The sequence below is a fragment of the Stomoxys calcitrans genome, chromosome 4, assembly GCF_963082655.1.
Source record: "Stomoxys calcitrans chromosome 4, idStoCalc2.1, whole genome shotgun sequence".
Taxonomy (NCBI): Eukaryota; Metazoa; Arthropoda; class Insecta; order Diptera; family Muscidae; genus Stomoxys; species Stomoxys calcitrans.
Window position 1 is genome coordinate 73,716,347 of NC_081555.1, and position 20,569 is coordinate 73,736,915.

Consider the following 20,569-nt stretch of genomic DNA (forward strand, 5'->3'; position numbering starts at 1 on the left):
GCTCTGCACCAGCTCTAGTTGTTGTTGTCGTCGTTTATTAAGTTATTTAATGCAAGACTAAAATGAGATAATTTTGTTGACGAATGTCTAATTTAAATAAAACAAAACACTCAAAAAATGTTTGTGGAATGACTAAAGATTGTGTGTTGACAGTTCAATTGTGCGACAAAGCTCATTTTTAGCTCAATGGGTACGTTAATAAACAGAATTGTCGGTTTTAGAGTGAAGATCAGTCAGAAGCATTGCAAGTGCTACCAATGCATTCAGAAAAAGTCCAACTTTTTTTACTCAAAATGCAAGAGCTTGACTTGCATGACATGTGGTTTCAACAAGGAGGTGCCACAGGAGGTGGACTTATTGAGAGGCGAGTTCATTGAACATTTTATTTCACGTTCGGGAACGTGAAAAACTTTCCTATATCTCTTAAAAAAATAACATTTATATGAAGTGGTGTAGCTTTGTGGCAAGCCATTCGGACTCGGCAATAAAACTGAGGTCTATTATCATTGAGCATAAACTTATATTGAACGGCACTCCTATAAGAAAAGAATCCCCGCTGTTCCACAATGGAATGTTCATGACCAAATTTGCATTTTATTATACCCACCACCATAGGATTGGGGTGTACTAACCTAGTCTTTCCGTTTGTAGCATCTCGAAATATTGATCTGCGATTCTATAAAGTATATATATTCTTGATCGTCCAGACATTTTGAGTCGATCTAGCCATGTTCGTCCTTCCTCAAACGCAAAAAGCTAGCACTTGAAAATTTGCACAGAGCGATACGATATCAAATAACCGTGGCAAGTACGGTCCAAATCAGTTATATAACTTGATATAGCTCTCATATAACCCGATCTCCCGATTTGCCCCTGCAGTGCGTAATTTTTGTCTGATTTGGTTTAAATTTGCATGTAGTAATTCTGTTCCGACTTCCAACAACTGTGCCAAGTGTGGTTGAAAACGGTCTTTAACCTGATATAGTTCCCATATAAACCGATGTCTCGATTCCACGTAATAGAGAGAGCGGTTTTTATGAGAGCTATGTCAGGTTATAAATCGATTTGGATCGTACTTGGCACAGTTGTTGCAAGTCGTAACAAATTTCAGGCAAATCGGACAAATATATTAGGTTATAGACCGATTTAGACCGTACTTGGCACAGTTGTTGAAAGTCAACTAAACCGGACAGAAGTTGCGGCTTCCACGGGCTCAAGAAGTAAAATCGGGAGATTGCATCACCAAATGCAAATTTGTAGCTTATACAGAAAAGGGCTCAGAAGTCAAATCGGAAGATAGTTTATATGGGAGCTATATCCAAATCTGAACAGATATGGCTCATTCGCAATCCCAATGACCTACATTAATTTCTTATTAATTTTGTGCAAATTATTCATGGGATTGCAGATTAATATTTCGAGATGTTAAAAACGGAACGATTATATTAGTATACGGCCAACGTATGGTGGTTGGTATAGAAAAAGTGGAATGCACCTTATATGTGTTCAGTTACCTATGTATATCGGAAGATCGGTCTATATGGCAGCTGTATCCAAATATGGTCCGATCTGGACCACGTTTGACAGGAATGGGTATAGGTCTTCCAGAACCTACTGTATCGAATTTCATCGAAATCGGGTAATAAATGAATCTTTTATGGCCTTAATACCCTATATCGGGAGATCGGGCAGGTATATCCACAAATGGTCCGATCTGAACAACATCTCACAGGAGCAAGTAGAGATCTGCCAGAACTCACTATGCCAAATTTGATCGAAATCGGATGAAAAAAATAGGAATTAATTGCCTCAAGACTATAGTCGGGCGATCGGTCTATATAACTATAGTCCGATTTTATGAGATCATCAAAAATTGTTTGAAAAATGTTTTATATAACCGAGATATCTGCAAAATTATAAAAAATCGACATATGTGCATAGCAAAATTCATAATAGAGGACATTGTGCAAAATTTTAAGAAAATATTTTAAGAAACACACATAAACAAGGGAGCTATAACTGAATTTGAACCGACTTTTGTTAAATTCAACAGAACAGCCGATAGTCGAAAGGGAATACTTTGTGCCAAATTCAAAATTGCGACCTGTACTTTGTACACAATTTAGCATGGACAGACGGACGGACCGATAGACAAACACACGGACAGACAGACAGACGGGCATAGCCCATTCGTTCAAACGCTATCTTGGTTTCGGCTATCTCTTGAAGGGACGGACGAATATGGTTAGACTGACTTAGAATGTACAGACGTTGGAAAATGCCTACTTCGTAAGGTTACAGATAAATATTTTGAAGTGTTACAAACGAAATAGCCCATTATATGGTGCGGGTCGACTTCGGATTTGGAGACGAATTACAGTTGGTCGACTCTGCAGCCCTGGTAAGATACACGTACTGGATAAGCCGTATGAAGACGCACTGTTCTAAACATGTGTAGAGCAAAGCATAGGCTATCACGAAAGTGATATTGGCTGTATATGGGGGGTATGGGTATGTATACCCGGGTATTTACCCAATTTACCGGGTAAATACCTTTAGGGTATTTACTTCTTTTGCCCCTAGAAGCCGTCATTTTTATCCGATGGGGCTGAAATTAGTGTTATTGTATGATATCGAACAATCATGTTGAATAAAATCGAAATCATTGTAAAGGGTGATTTTTTTGAGGTTAGGATTTTCATGCATTAGTATTTGACAGATCACGTGGGATTACAGACATGGTGTCAAAGAGAAAGATGCTCAGTATGCTTTGACATTTCATCATGAATAGACTTACTAACGAGCAACGCTTGCAAATCATTGAATTTTATTACCAAAATCAGTGTTCGGTTCGAAATGTGTTCATTCACCGTAACGTTGCGTCCAACAGCATCTTTGAAAAAATACGGTCCAATGATTCCACCAGCGTACAAACCACACCAAACAGTGCATTTTTCGGGATGCATGGGCAGTTCTTGAACGGCTTCTGGTTGCTCTTCACTCCAAATGCGGCAATTTTGCTTATTTACGTAGCCATTCAACCAGAAATGAGCCTCATCGCTGAACAAAATTTGTCAAAATTTGAACACATTTCGAAACGAACACTGATTTTGGTAATAAAATTCAATGATTTGCAAGCGTTGCTCGTTAGTAAGTCTATTCATGATGAAATGTCAAAGCATACTGAGCATCTTTCTCTTTGACACCATGTCTGAAATCCCACGTGATCTGTCAAATACTAATGCATGAAAATCCTAACCTCAAAAAAATCACCCTTTAAAACCTGATGTAGCTTTCAAATAAACTTATATTCCGATTTGACATCTTGCTCCTCTGGAAAGCCAACTGTTATCCGCTTTGATTTGATTTTCCTACGACTTCCAACAACGCGCAGAGTTTGGTCGAACTCGGTGTATAACCTGATATAGCTTCTAAATAAAACGAACTCCCCATTCGACATCTTGATCCCTCGGAAGCCGCAAAGAATTGTTCAAATCGATAACCTGATATAAATCGATCTTCGGATTAGCCTTCTACTGCCTTCAGCGAATTTATCTAAATTTTATTTCTTGCTTTGAAACAAAATGTTGCCTAGTGTAATTGCATTTTATATATTTTGAAGATAAGGAATTTGTCATAATTCACATGATTCGTTGTGTTTTATTTTTCAATTCCAACCAAATACCTTCTTAGATAAGGTAATCTTTTTTTGGGGGAAGCCGTAGTAATTAAATTCGATTGCAGTGGTCAGCTGTGTTGAGTACAAAATAACCTGAAAGCACTTACTTTGATAGCCAGGGAAGGAAAACCAAAACATAACAAATAAAAGCGTGCTAAGAACGAACGGGCCGAATCATATATACCCTCCACTATGAATCGCATTTGCGAGTTTTTTGCACGGTTTCTGTTTTTAGGAAAACGAAGAGTAATGGATAAGAATTGCTATGCAACTGGAGCTATATCAGGTTATGGATCGATTCGGGCCAAACTTGGATTAAATTTTGGAGACCATAGGAGATGTCATTGTGCAATATTTCTGCCAAATCGGATAAGACGGATTATGTTGGAGCTATTTCAGGTTATGTACCAATTCTGATCATACTTGGCACGTATGTTGGAGGTCATAAGAGATGTCACTGTGCAAAAATTCAGCCAAATTACGGATAGGAATTAATCCCTCTTAAGCCCAAGAATCAGATAAGAATTGCGCCTTCTAGAGGCGAAAGTTGACGTGCTTTCGACAGACGGACAGACGGACGTACATGGATAAATCGACTCAGAATGTCAAGATGATGAAAAATATAAAAACTTAATTGGGTCTTAGATCAATATTTCGATGTATTACAAACGGAATGATTAAATTAGTATACGCCCATCCTGTGGTGGAGGGTATAATTAAATAACCCCAAGTTTTGGTTAAGAAGCCCTCGGCATTGCAAAATATTTACAATTTTTGATTAAATTCCCAGCAAAATAATATGGAAGTTATTCCAAAAGAACAGCGTTTTATGTCTTCCAAAGTGACAAAGGTATTTATTTTCTTACATCTTGGGAAGTAATGTAAAATAGTATTGCCTATGCTAAGTTCAACCGCTTCTGTGATATTTAAATATTGGGTTGCCCAATATTGGGTTGGAAAGTAAATGCATTTCTAATAAAACTTAAAATGAACTTTAATCAAATATACTTTTTTTACACTTTTTTCTAAAGCAAGCTAAAAGTGACAGCTGATAACTGACAGACTATATGAAAAATCCGCAATTACTTTTTGGGCAACCCAATATATTGGGGGAGCTATGAATGAATGAGTAACATGTTTAGTAGCTTCAAAGTGGCATATCATTGGTTGAGTGCTAGGTGCTTTAAAAGAGGTTTTGTCATACTCTTGCAGAATTTTTGGTCGATTTTCCACTTGAAGCTCTTCTTCTATGTTGCATTTTTTTACGTTGCGTTTTTCCTACTATGTCCTAAGATTTTTTTAAATCCCATTTTGTAACCCAACTTAAAAAAACAATAATGAATATTTTAAACCCAAGCAGCAATAAAAGAAGGGAACAAAATTCGCTGAAAAGGATGTAGAAACCCTCAACATTTTGTGCAGATTTGGAGCGCATCAAGATCCCCAAAAACCACATTCCTTCTACATCGTTGGAAAAAAAATTGTGCTGGGTTAATTCTTAAGCAATCCCCTATCAAACTAGCCTCTCTTAATAATGTAAGTTAGTTGGAATGGTCAATGAGCAAAAATCGGTTTCATATTGTTGCCTTCTTAAAACCCTAGAAGTTGAAAACGTATCGAATTTTGCATAATGAATTCTATTATGACATCCTGATATCTCAGGATATGATATGTTCTCCGAATAAGATATGCTTCTGCTTATAAATAGAAATTATCCAAAGAGGCTATATCAGATTACTCTTAACAGAACATAACGAACTTTTGCTTGTTACAATGCATTTATGTTACACAAAAGGTTTCTTGTCCAAGTTTTCCAAATTACTTTGTAATGTTGTTCAATGTACTTTTAATATCTCCAACATCTTGTTTAACATGACCGACCTAACATAGAGATGTAATTTTATAGAATTTAAACAACAAATAAGCTCCAAAGGAAAAAATCCCCATTTCAAAATCATATACTTTAGGAAAAATCTTAAACAATCGCATTATCCAATCAAAACTCCCTACTTTTCAAGGAATGTGGCTAAAGGCCAAGTGCTACAATAATTACAGCCATTATTTGAGTAACCTTGAATATCAACAATAACTGGTGTTGGTGGGCAAGGAGCAAGCAATTACAGCCCTTAAGGAGGAGTAACACTCCCAGCAATGACGGTACTGTCGAGATCATAAGGATACGTTAACATTGATGTGGATATTGGCTGTCCGTCCGTTGGACAACAGTCCAATGAATTTAATGGTTTAGCAATTTTTATTTAATTTTTGTATTTATGCTTGCTTAAGATGTATCTACAATAAAGAAATAAAGTTATTTTGGAATCCACTTTGAACAGATAGCAAAGGAGTGAGTTGAAGATGAATATGGTCGACGCCAAATGATAGCTGAAATGAAATGTTGCAGTACTGCACAAGAAAATTACTTGGTAACCATGGCGGACCATAAGCCTATACTTTCCAAGACATTATTATTCAAAAAATCTTTTTAATATAAAATTGTGATTTTCATATTACAAACATTTTGAGCTAAAATTGATATCCATAAAATTTTCCTTTTCAAATATATCATCTAAAATGAAATAGTTTACATAACATTTTAATAAAAAAGCGAAGTTCATAGACCAATATATTATACTAAACCATTTATGTAAGCAGACTTGCAACAAAATGGGGGTTAAACGTTCTCCAGGGTTCGTGATTTTCTCATAGTTCCAATTATGTCAATAGTTGAAATATTATCTCAAATACGTTTTGTTATAATACCTTATTGCAGCAAAGGGGTAATCCAGACTTGGAAACCTCATTATTTTCTATAGCCCCATGTTTGTATACTTTCGCATTATCGCAATGTACTCTTAAGCATTTTTCTTTGAGATTTGTTTATTCCCTGTTGGTGTCAGTGAACTATTGTTCCTCTCTGGGCTCCCATTGTATAGTCTAGTCACAAATTTACCTAGGATGGTACCTGTTCATCAGGGGGGTTTTGGGAGTAGAACGAAACAACGGACTATTGGCCCACTGATACTTTTCCACCAATGTTGTATCAACTAAAGGGCTGCACAAGCCGAATTGAATGAACCCTTGACAGCTGTGGCAGCATGCCTAAACTAACAGACAACAAACCATCACAACTGCATACTACACTCATAAATACATGCAGCCAAGCGCTAGAGCGGCATGGCATGCATTAACAGCGACAGGTAAGCCACAATCATCTCAGATAGAACAAAAACAAAACAGCATCCTGCAAGCGTGATTTGTTGCCATGGAGTATATCAGGTTATAAACCGATTTGGACCGTACTTGAAACAGTTGTTGGAGGTAAAAAAAAAACACTACGTACAAAATTTCAGCCAAATCGGATGAAAATTGCGGCCTCCAGAGGCTCAAGAAGTCAAATCGGGAGATCGGTTTATATGGAAGCTATAACAGGTTACGGATTGATTTGGGCCACATTTGGTACGGTTCTTGACAGTCATAACAGAACACTTCATGCAAAATTTCAGCCAAATCGGACAAAAAGTGCGGCTTCCAGGGGTTCATGAAGTCAAATCGAGAGATCGGTTTATATGAGAGCTATATCTAAGTCTGAATCGATGTGGCCCATTTGCAATCCCCAACGACCTACAGCGATATTAAGTATCTGTGCAAAATTTCTAGCGGCTAACTTTACGCGTTCCATCTCTATCGTAATTTCGACAGACGGATGGACGGAAATGGCTAGATCGAATCAGAACAATGAGACGATCAAAAATATATATCTATCTTTCATTGTGCTAAGATCGCCCTGTTAGCCGAGTGGGTAGTGTTCTCGGATTACCAATGCAATCATGAGTTCGACTCGCACTAGAGGCCTGGTCTGTCGTTGCTGTGGTATCACAATGGACTAAACTGGTTTAGTTGAGTCTGTTTCGAAACATTGACTAGCACTCTTACCTTACCCTATTGTCCTAAACGTTCTACATGTTCACTCATTTTAGGTTAAGCGTTTCTTTGCTTAACTCCAAAATGTGAGGATTTGAATTACTATATGGAGGCCACCGTAGCGCAGAGGTTAGCATATCCACCTATGGCGCTGAACGTCTGGGTTCGAATTCTGGCGAGACGAAACTTTCAACGATGGTCATCCCCTATGCCATGTAAAAACTTCTCCCTAAAAGGGTATAGCACTGCGGCACGCCGTTCGGACTCCGATAAAATAAGGAGGTCCCTTATAATTGAACTAAAAACTTTTATCGGGTAGCTCTCATTGATATATGAGAAGTTAGCTCCTGTTCCTTAATGAAATGTTCATGGGCAAATTTGCATATGACAATTGAAATCACGTAACCGAAAATACATCAAGAAAACGTGGGATTAGTTTTCAACAAAAATCTAAATTGTTTTCTTAGTTTATTACTGCCGTTTTTTAAGGCCTTATCCAATGTACACAATTAACCTGACCACGTCTTACTTCATGCTTATAAAATTCTCGAGATTTTAATTTGATATTTTTGTTTGTTTTATTCTTTTTCATAAAACACTTAAGCTCAAAGTATTTAAAAAATGTTGCCAAGAAATAAGAAACAAGGTAGATTCATACAATTCTATTATGTTGCTGATGAACAAGGCGTACGAGTTGAGTAAATGTCGCAGAATACACGCATTAAGATGTTTATGCCTTGGAAATCCTTAAGAAGTCAAGTATTTGCAAGTAACTCATGCCGATGCCAAGGAATCCAAAAAACAATTCTCTTCTAGGTTTAGAAACCAGTTTTGTTCTTTGTTGCAAAGGATGACATCCTTTGAAGCTAGAACAGCAGGGGGAGCATGAGCACAATGGGAAAAAGTATCAAGAAGACTCTTAAGGTGCAATTATGGAATGGTGAATTGTATGCGTACAATTGTTTGGTATTCCTTGATGCATGCCTGCATTTTTTTCAGTTTCTATCAATTTAAAGGCTTTTCTTTCGTTTTCTAAAAAGGAGAAACCTAAAAACCTGCGACAGTTTCCTGTTGCTGATGCTGCCTAAAGGCAAGTCAAGCTAGGCACTCAATCGGCAGTGGCAGTTGCAGTTGGTGTGTTACAAAAAGGTGGCAATTTACGGAAAATCACGTACGCGTAATTTTAACGCCATAAATATGTGAGAACGCTTTAAAGAAACAATTCAACTGCCAACGATGTATGAGCCAAAGGAATGTAACTTTGCTTGAAGCCCTACACCAGCCTTTAGGGAACTAAATATAAATACAATCATCCATACACAAATGGGTATTCGTATGTGTCGGCCTGTACCTGTATCCCTGTATGTATGTAAGCCTACTATGCCTCTAGTTATGCCTGCTGGGATGACTCTCTGCCCATCTTATTAGAGTCTATTTTTAAACATGGCAGGGGTTGTGTAATTGGAGGCATCATCTATCTCTTAACATAGATCCCATTGAGATAGAAAACAATGATGTCCTTATTATTGGGTGTGAGTATTCCATGTAATAGATATCCTCTTAGCCATAAAGGTACATGTGTAAACCTATGTTTAGAAAAAGAAAAATTAAAAAAGCCAAAGCCTTTAGGATGCTTCTGGCAAAGAAATGAGAAGGAAATTGCCATTGTGAAAGAACACTTTTAATGTCATATACCTTAGAGAGATAGGCAGCACTTACCGATGAGGAAGTTACTAACATAAATTTTAGACTTCGATAATGTTAAAAACGTCCTAATTCAACGGAAAATTTGTCAAAATTAAATTTTTATAAGAAATTTTTCAAAATTGTATAATTTGTATTATAGGAAATTTGGTCAAAATTAAAATTCGTTTCAACAGGAAATAAAATATGATCAAGATTACACTACCTAACACAAGATTATTTCCCCGTCTCGTTAACAAATTTTAGTTTAACAAGTAAGAGCATGCTAGGTTCGGCCGGGCCGAATCTTATAGACCCTACACCATGGATTGCATTTGTCAAGTATCTCTTACTAGGCAAACAAAGAATAATCGAAAAGTATTGCTACGCTTTTGGAGCTATGTCAGGTTATGAACTGATTTGGCCCAAATCGGCCAATTGTGCAAAATTTCAGCCAAATCGGATAAGAACTACGACCTCTAGAGGATCAAGAAGTAAAATCGGGAGAACCGTAGACCGAGACCATATTCGGCACGTATATTCAAGGTTATAGGAGAAGTCCTTGTGCAAAATCCCAGAAAAATCAGATAAGAACGGCGTCATCTAGGGGCTCGAGAAGTGCATACGAGAGATCGGTTTTTGTGGGGGCTATATTAGGTTTTAAACCTATTCAGGCTAAGGCTGCTGAAGATTCAACAATCTTTATGCGGCGAGAACATCAGAAAACAGTTTTCAGCAGTGGTAATCCCCTCCTAGTGCTGGCAACACTAATGAGGTATTTACATTAGGTAATCAGCCATGTGCACTTCTCTACTAAAGTGGCGTCGCTCTGCGGAAAACTGTTCGGACTCGGCAATAAAAACGAGGTCCCTTATCAATGATTCCTGTTCCTTAATGGCGGTAAGGTTAGGTTTATGTGGCAGTCTGCCATCAGACTCACTTAGTAGTTTCCGTCCATTATGATACCGCAGGAACAGGAGAAGCAAAATGCCTTCTGGTTCCTACCGTTGAACCATACAGATCGCTTTAAAAGTGGAACTCCTTCCTACTGCCAGTGCGGGATACACACTGCATTTGTTCTATAGCCTTTTCTTTCGCGACGTCCTCACAGCTTTTACAAAAGTCGTTAATTGCCGCCTTCAGTCCGTCGGCAAGTTTACCGATCGGACAGTTCCCTGTCATGACGGATACAATAACTTAGACGATTGTTCTTGCCAGTGCGTGTAAAGCGGTAGACCTCTTCAAGTCTAGATTGACTTACATAATTCTGGAGTGTTCACAACCCCCACTTGTGACCATCTGTCATTCATTGCCCTTCAGGCGTGATCCTGAAAATTTAGGTTACATGTTACTAGAGGCTTTCCCACAGATTCCAATTTAACTGGAATGTATAAGGCGAGCTTGTCTTCTCTAAAATAACTTGGGATATCTCTCACTCTGAAAAACTGAATTCTAAACGGTTCGGTCATCTCGTTGAGTGTTCTGCGTTGGTCGAGAGCAGTTTTTGATTTCAGAAATATGTTTCTCGGAGATTCAATGGCTGCTTGGCTGTCTGAAAAGATTTTTATGCCAATGGTCTCTCAGCAGTGGTCGCAGAAATTTGTCTAGCCACAATGCCTACATTTGTCTAGCCACAATGTAGCATTAAATTCAGTGCATCATATAATGTCGTCCTCGTTGAGACTGTGATGCACAATCGCCTGTGTGTTGAACAGTGGTCGGACTTCTGAAGCGCCGTTTAAGTCTGACAACTGGAGGCCACCGCAGTGTAGAGGTTAGCATGTCTGCCTGTGGCGCTGAACGTCCAAGTTCGAATCCTGGCGAAAACATCAGAGAACAAGCAAAACCATGCTAAGTTCGGCCGGGACGAATCTTGGAAACCTACCACCATGGATTCTGCTAAAATATGGGAGCTATATCTGGTTAAAGGACGATTTGGCCCATACTAACAGAATGGGAGAAAAATTTTGGTTTCCAGAGGCTCAAGAAGTCTAATCCGGAGATCAGTTTATATGGGAACTATACCAGGTTATTGACCGATTTTTACCGTACTTGGTACAGTTGTTGAAAGTCATAACAGAGCATCACATGCAGAATTTCAGCCATATCGGACAAAAATTGCGGCTTTCAGGGGCTCAAGAAGTTTAACTGGTAAATAGGTCTATATGGGAGCTATATCAGGTTATAGACTGATTTGAACCGTACTGGGCACTATGTGCAAAGTCTTAGCTAAATCGAGGCTTCCAGTGACTCAAGAAGTCAAATCGGGAGATCGGTTTATATGGGAGCTACATCAGGTTCTTGACCGAATTCAACCGTTCCTGGCACAGTTATTAGAAGTCATAACAGAACACTATGTGCAAAATGGGCTCAAGAAGTCAAATCGGGAGATCGGTTTATATGGGAGCTATATCCAAGTCTAAACCGATATGGCCCATTTGCAATCCCCAATGACCTACAGCAATATTAAGTATCTGTGCAACATTTCAAGCGGCTAGCTTTACGCGTTCAAAAACCATCATGATTTTGACAGACGGACGGACGGACATGGCTAGATCGACTCAGGACTTTGGGACGATCCAGAATAAATATACTTTATGGGTTCCTAGATCAATATTTCGAGATGTTACATACGGAATGATTAGATTAGTATACCCCCATCCAATGTGGTGGGTATAAAAATATCAATGGTGGTTATTGCCTCCTAATGCTGTTGTGAAGTACTATCGACTAATCGATTAATCGACTTTTTGTGTAAAAAGTCGAAGTTTTTTTTTACTGTTTAAAAAAAGTCGAAAACCCGCCTTTTACTGTCGAATAACCGATTTTTACTGTTTAAAAAAGTCGAATAATCGACTTTGAAGTCAAGAAAAGTCGAAAAGTTGAATTTTCAATTTCACTTATGATCCCTACTTCCGCCTAAAGAGGCTGTTTGGACTCGGCTATAAAGAAGACATCCCTTATCATTGAGCTTTAACTCGAAACGAACAGTACTCATTGATATATAAAAAGTTTTCTCCCGTTCCTTAATGAAATTTGCAACTACAGTATATACCCAATGCCGAATACATAGCTTAAACCACCAACTTTGGCAATGTCTCTCTTGCAGGTGCTCTACTGGCCCTTTCCAAAATGTTTGATTTAAAGTTGTATTTAACGTCCAGCAAAACACCCAAGTATATTGCGCTTTCAGTAGATGGATGTTTCTTTCCTTCCAAACAGAAAGGAGCCACTGTGGGTAACTTGTATCTGATTCACGCCTAGTGTATGTTCATGGTCAAATTTGTATTTTTACCTTTCTATGGTTGAATTTTTAAACACTGAAAATATTTAAATAACACTACTTCTTTAAAATCAAAATTTTATTTGTTGAAAGCACAAACGATATATTATGGCATAATAGCAAAAAAATTTTTTTGCTATTATAGCAAATGATGCTTTTCAGTCCAGCAAAAATATGCGCTCAACATTTTAGCAGATTTTTTAGTTAAAACAGCAGATTTTGTTAGGTGAAATCAACGGCTACATTTGTATTTTTTTCGTTGAAAGTATGTAAAAACGCTTTACTCATATTAAAAATACCTCGCCATGGATCCTTCACTATGCCACATCTCCACCTTCATTTGGTATTCCGACAATGACAAAATAGTCGCACCAATAAAAAATGGTTTGTATCACGATCGACAAAAACAGCTTCTTTGTAAATAGTTAAAAATCAAAAACATTTTTCTGAAATGCTCGAAATGAAGCTTGGTAAAAATGTCAATAAATCTTTTACGGAGTTGGCTTCAAAGTTTGCAACAACAACAAAATATGCAAATTTATGTGCTAAACTGTATAAAAACTGATGCTGATACCGATGACAATGTTGATCCTATTGTTAAAGTTGCAGGTAACTCTTTGTCGTCGTCGTAGTCGTCATTATCATCAGTATTGCTAACTGACAGCCGATGAGAAAAACACCTGAAGTTGATAAACAATGCCAAAGGCAACTGAAAACAAAATGACATATTTTTTACAAGAAATGTCTAAATGTTGTTTCTTTGTATGAGTAGCGGCGATAAGGTTTTTGGCTTCCAGTCTTAGGTAAGGCGGCACTGAAGTTTTCACTGCACACTAGCAATCTTAGAATAGTGGAGCATTAATGGAGGTTTACTATGGAAGTTCCTCAAATCTCCACAATCCTCTAATTGTTGTTTGTATTGTAGCATTTGTATGATGCAAATAAATTTGCCTAGCCTAAACTTAACTAGAAAACGAAAGTTTAATTGGTATCAAAAACGGGTTAAAAAAAGGCCCAGAAAACATAACCTGCAGCCGTAAAGATAAATCTACACTCACAAATGAGCTAAACAAAGCATTTCAAAAGTTACACGCCAAATTTTATAGCATTAAATGATCTCTCGCATGCGATATTCTTCCACAATGTTATCCATTACTTTTGTGTGTCTCGGTTAGTGAAAATGAAAGAAAAGAGAAATACACTAAATAGTTGCCGGCATTTTACTTTACAGTCCGAGAAACAGAGCTTGTGGCACTGAATTCATTTCGAAGAGAATTTTGTCGCTTTTGTGTGAAGTTCCCATAATTATATTGAGTCAGGGATGCCAAACTCTTTAGAAATCTGTGTTCGAAGACTGGTGGCACTCATAATGTGGTCTGTTTGCTTTTTTACTATTTCATCAATTCAAGGTGTATGCTTAGGAGATATATTTATGTATACATGCATAGAAATAAGTTTGCTGCTATCAGCAAGCATGGTCTGCTGATTTTAAGCAAACATTTTTTCTCTATTGAAGGCCACTTTCTCAAATTTATGAACTTCAAAACAATAACTTAAGCATTTCCTATTTGTTAGTAAACATTTTTAGTCATTTAAGGTGAACTTTTTTGTTTAATAGCACAAATATAATTTTATTAGATATTTTGGCTGCTGTCATTTGAAATTGTTAAAAATGATGAAATTGAAACAAAATGTAAGCTATATACTACTAAACTTCCCATAACATTCCACTAAGGAGCAGAGTATACTTCTCTCATATCAATGAGTGCAGTCCGCTTAAAGTTTAAGCTCAATGATAAGGGGCTTCCGTTTTATGGCGAGTCCGAACGGCGTGCCACATAGCGACACCACTTGGTAGAGAAGTTTTAACATGGCAGGGTACCTCACAAATGTAGCCAGCATTAGTATGGGGATAACCACCGCTGAAAAATTTTCTGATGTTCACGCCACCACTGCGCCACGATGGTAAGGTATATACTTGTAATAATAAACAAGTAAAAGCGTGCTAAGTTCGGCCGGACCGAATCTTGGAAACCCATTACCATGGATTCTGCTATAAATGTATACAAAATAAATTTATTGTAGGGCATAATTTTATATATTCCACACTTCTGTCAAACCAGCAAAATTTAAAGCTTCTAGGAACCGAACAAGGATGATCGAGAGATTGGTTTACATGGGAGCTATATCAGGTTATAGACTGATTTTGGCCGTACTTGGTACATTTATTGGAAGTCATAACGGTACACCATATGCAAAACTTCAGCCAAATCGGACAAAAATTGCGGCTTTCAGGGGCTCAAGAAGCCAAAACGGGAGATCGGTTTATATGGGAGCTATATCAGGTTATAGACCGAGTTGGACCGTACTTGGCACAGTTATTGGAAGTAATAAAAGAACACCACGTGCAGAATTTCAGCCAATTCGGACAAAAATTGCGGCTTGTAAGAACTCAATAAGTCAAATCGGGAGATCGGTTTATATGGAAGCTCTATCAGGTTATAGACCGAGTTGGACCGTACTTGGCATAGTTATTGGAAGTAATAAAAGAACACCACGTGCAGAATTTCAGCCAAATCGGACAAAAATTGCGGCTTGTAAGAACTCAAGAAGTCAAATCGGGAGATCGGTCTATAACCTGATATAGCTCCCATATACTATATCAGGTTATAGACCGATTTGGACCGTACTTGGCACAGTTGTTGGAAGTCATAATAGAACACTATCCCCAAAATGTCAGTCAAATCGGACAAAAATTGCGGCTTGTAAGGGTACAAGGGTTCAATTTCAACCAAATCGGGCTCAAGAAGTCAAATCGGGAGATCGTTTATATGGGAGCTATATGTTATTCTGAACCGATATGGCCCATTTGCAATACCCAACGACCCACATCGATATTAAGTATCTATGTAAAACTGCAAGCGGCTAGCTTTACGCGTTCCACCTCTATCGTGATTTCGACAGACGGATGGACGGACATGGCTAGTTCGATTCAGAACGACGAAACGATCAAGAATGAATATACTTTATGGGGTCTTAGACGAACATTTCGAGGTGTTACAAACGGAATGGCTAGATTAGTATACCCCCATCCTAAGGTTTTGGTTACAAAAACAAGACGCAACATTCAACTTTTTACAATCTGAAAACAGCAGAAAATGTTTGATGTCTTATTTATTTAGCACAATTTTGCTGCTATCCGATTCAGCAGGCTTTATGTTGTTTCAGCAAACATTGTTGCTCTTTAAAATAACAAGTTTTTTGGAGTGTAGCTTATCAAACCGATATATGATATACTTGATCGTTTTGATATTTAATTTTCAACATCCTATGCGATCCAAAACATGATATTGGTCCTATATAAGCCTAGCTTCCGACATTATTTCGAATTTCATGAGAGTTTATGAATGGAACTTTGCTTTGACTTTCTACTCCCGTATTAACCATTATGTAGTCGGAACTACTATAAGTAAAGTAAAGTTCGGAATCAATCAATGCTGAAAATGGTGCGCATAGATCCGCTTCTGGTATAATGCCAAATTAATTGATTCCCCAAATTACTTCTAATGTTTAAAGAAGTAAAATATTGCTTCACTATCCCTATTTTACTTTCAGGAATGGTAGAGGCATGCCTCTTTCAGACGAATGCTTCTACCATTGCATATCTCACTAATAAGTGAATAGGTCGAAGCATGTAATCTTTTTGGGGTTTAGCGGACTGATTATGAACATTGGTCAGCTTAGAAGTCGCGAACTCTGTAGCCTGCCCAATGCACATCACAGTTTGCCTTCATTTTTTAAAAAGGGTTTTTATTTTGCTTTTTATTCTAAATTGAAGCAGAATCAAAGCCGTTTGGTTTTAGTTGTAAAAAGAAATCCAACAAAAAATCAAACAAACTATAAACAATTTTATTGTTGAAGCCTTAAAATAGATTTTCTTTGTATTTTTTTACAATAATTAAAAAAGTGGATTGGCAACTCCGTTTAGCTTGCAACAAACAAGCAAAACATTGGAGAACGGCGATATTAATATTCTCGTTGACATAATTTATCTGAAACAAGTAAAAGCGTGCTTAGTTCGGCCGGGCCGCATCTTATATACCCTCCACCATGGATCGCATTTATTTTTAGGCAAACAAAAGATAAGAGAAAAGAATTGCTATGCTATTGGAGCTATATCAAATTATCGGTCCGAATCGGATTGAATTGAATGTTGGAGACAATAGTAGAAGTCATTGTGTAAAATTTGAGCTAATTCGGATAAGAAATGCGTCCTTATTTCTTATCCGGCACAGTCGTTGAAAGTCATAACAAGACACGTCATGCTAAATTTCAGCTAAATCGGATACAAATTGCGCCCTCTAGAGGCTCAAGAAATCAACATTCAAGATCGGTTTATATGGCAGCTATATCAGGTTATGGACAGCACAGTTGATGGAAATCATAATAAAACATCTCATGCAAAATTTCTGCCAAATCGAAAAAGAATTGTGCTCTCTAGTGGCTCAAGAAGTCAAGATCCAAGATCGGTTTGTATGGCAAAATATGGGCCGATATGACCCATTTATAAAATTTCAAGCAGCTTTTCTCCTTTGAAAGTAAGCGTGCTTTCGACAGACAGACGGACCGTCGGACATGGCTACATCGACTTCAAAATTCATGACGAGCAAGAATATATATATTTTAGGGGGCCTTAGACGAATATTTCGAGGAGTTGAAAATAGAATGACAAAATGAGTATACCCCCAACCTATGGTGAAGGGTAACAAATATCAACATCCATAGAGACAAACGTAAAGAAGTTTACCCAAATGCTTAATTTTTTTTTTAAATCTCACACTGTGGAGGCATACTCATTTCAGGGTATTTCTGCCAAGTTGGAAGGAAGTTAAGTTCGTTTACAATGTCTGTTAAAATAGCATTTATAGCTGGCAAATATACTGTGGGATCTGAAATGACCTCTTTTCTACTATTTCCCCATTTTAGGGTCTTTTGTTTTGATTACAGTTTTGTTTTGCCACCAATTTTGACCTGGTTCTCATTCCTCAATTGTTACAGCAGATGAGAACATACAAACATTGGAGCACCTACACATGAAAGTCCATCAGTAGCACTTTCATACTCATTTAGGTTTTGCAAATGAAAATACATCAGTAACACTTTCATTCTCATTTTTAATCTGAGATTTTGCAGTTGCTCTTCATCATGGGGTTAATTGAGTTGTGTGCCCATTTTCCCAAAAAAAAAAAAAAAAAAAAAAAATAATATTTGCTTGAAAATTCACTTCTTTGGTTGTTTATTTTATGAAGACCTCTCAATGGGTAGTGTTTGCAACAACACTTTGTTTCTATTTGTTTGCGTTTGTTTTCGGTAAAAAATTCAACAAAACTGAATTATATTTATAGAAATTATCATTAGTAAATAGAATTTGGCGATTTTCTGCCTAATGCACTCAAGTGAGAGTTGTTGATAGCCAAAAATAAATGGCCTCGTTTGGGGACACTAGAAATTATGAGCAAATGAAAATGTTCAAGAAAAATTATTTTAATATTCCTTTGTGTCTTGTTTTGCCAAAAGAAAAACTACAATACGACAATCACTTGGCAGTTTATTTTAAGCGGTAATAATACTAAAAGAAATTATAAAATAAGATCAAGTATATTGAGGCGGATTGAAAACATGATCGTTGTTTGCTTTGAAAATAAATAATTGGGAAGATTTCTCGAGAAAATGCGATGATATGAGAGAATACCGCCTGACTGTGACTTAAGTGGAGAATGGAAAAGTCGAAGTGCCAATACTAAACTGACAATATTGAACGTGTTTACGAATATAGCTATTAAGCCAGTAATAACCAGGCAAAGGCACGAAACTTTCTGAAATGTAAGAACGTGATCAACTCTGATCATGGCGGAATCAGCAGTGGTGTAAGGAGAAATGAGAGAACGAACACTCGAAAGAATATATAGTGACAAAATAAAGGTAAGACCGAGAGGAGAGTAGGAAGGGGATCGGTATTACCTTCGGTTAGCAGCGAACAGTGGTCTAAAAGCAACTATTGACAATGTCATGCGCTTTCTTTGAAAAAGTCTGAAACCATTTAGTATTTCGAAATTGTTAGCCTTCCAAAGATTACAAATGCAAATTTGCCCACGAACATTCCAAACTTATCACATAAACGTAAAAATATAATTCGTTTCTCATAAACGAAATCTTCGACAAGTAGACTGCTTTTGTGAAGAACTTTTTATTAAGTTTTTTTTTTAACCTCTCAACAGCATTAATTTTAATGCTGTAACATAATTCAAACTCGAATTCTTACCAATAACTCAAACTCCATTATGGATTTGTGTTATTATCGCCTATACACATTGTGCTACAAGCAGAACAAAAAATTGCTAATGGGAGTTGTTGTTTTCACCCAATTAAATGCCTACTTTGGGATGAATATTCATTTATCGAGTGAATATAACCAAACAATGTATGTGGTTTAGAAATTTTTGTTGTGTTTTCTTGTACCTGACAGGCATTTGTCTGTTGCTCTAATGATATTTGTCATGGAGCATACCAAAGGTAAGCATCCCAATTTGCCAATAAAGCGGTATTTGGCGGAAAAACTCTTCAAAAAAAGCGGGACCCCTGTAACCCGCCATATACAATAAGGATAAAGAACTATTGACCACAAATTAAGTTTTTGACAAGTAATTACTATGATTACTTAAACAAATATTCAACTCAAAAACTATTTAAAATTGAAATTATGTATGAAGTGAGTTTAATTATTTTCATATTTACATTTGAGCAATGTATCCCTCATGTTGACTGTGATTTTAAAAATTGGCAGAAATGTTAGTATGAAAAGTTTATGCTAAATTGTTATTCCCTCGGCCAAAGAATGGGGATATACTAACTTTATCACTCCGTTTGCAATAATATTCTTGATCTCATGACATTTTAAGTTGATCTAGCCATGCCCTTCCGCCTGTCTGTTGAAATCGCACTACAGTCATTAAAAATAACGATATTGAGCTCAAAACTTTACACAGATTTTTTTTGCCCACAGGCAGGTAAGTTCGATTGGCGTTTTCGGACTATATCTTGATATAGCCCTCAATATAGACCGATCTGCCGATTTAAGGTCTAAGAACCATTAAACCCACATTTATTATCCGTTTTTGCTGAAATTTGGGACAGTGAGTTGTGTTAGGCCTCTTGACATCATGCCATATAGACCCAACTCTCGATTTAAAGTCTTGGGACCATAACAGGCGCATTTATTATTTGATTTCGCTGAAATTTGGGACAGTAAGTTATGTTAAGCCCCTCCACATCCTTGTTTCTTTTGGCTCATATCGGTCTAGATTTGGATATAGTTGCCATATAGACCGATATATCGATTTAAAGTCTTGGGTCCACAATATGTGCGTTTATTGTCCAATTGCGCTAAAATTGAGTATAGCGAGGTGTGTTAGGCTTCTCGACATCCGTGTTCAATACGATAAAGCTTTCATGTAAACCGATCTCCCGATTTAAGGTTAAAGGTCCATATAAGGTAAATTTATTACCCGATTTCGGTGAAAATTTGCACAAAGAGTTCTGGCCCTTCGATATTCACAGCGAATATGAACAAGATCGGTCTATATTTGGATATAGCTGCCATATAAACCGATCTCCCGTTTCAAGTTCATTAGCCCATAAAAGGTGAATTTTTTAACCGATGAATTTGGTACAATGAGTTATGTTAGACACTTGCATAGCCTTCCTGAATATGGTGGAGATCGGGCAATATTAAGATATAGCTATGGCTTCATAAATGGCGCATTTTTCACCGTGTTATGAAGAAAGGTGGATAATATTTATATCCAAGGTGGTGGGTATCCATGGGCCCGGTCGAATCTAATACCTTTTTGCTTGTTAAATAATTATATTGGTCGGAAAGACCATAGCTAACCTCTTAAAAATATTTTCTTAAAATGCCATCAGCACTTATTTGAAACTTG

The 20,569-nt window shown here is 37.2% G+C and overlaps 1 protein-coding gene across 4 annotated transcripts in view; it reads right to left on the reverse strand.

The window, feature by feature from the left end:
• LOC106086286 (uncharacterized) overlaps positions 1-20,569 on the reverse strand; it is a 245,847-nt gene that overhangs the window by 18,408 nt on the left and 206,870 nt on the right. The window lies entirely within an intron of this gene.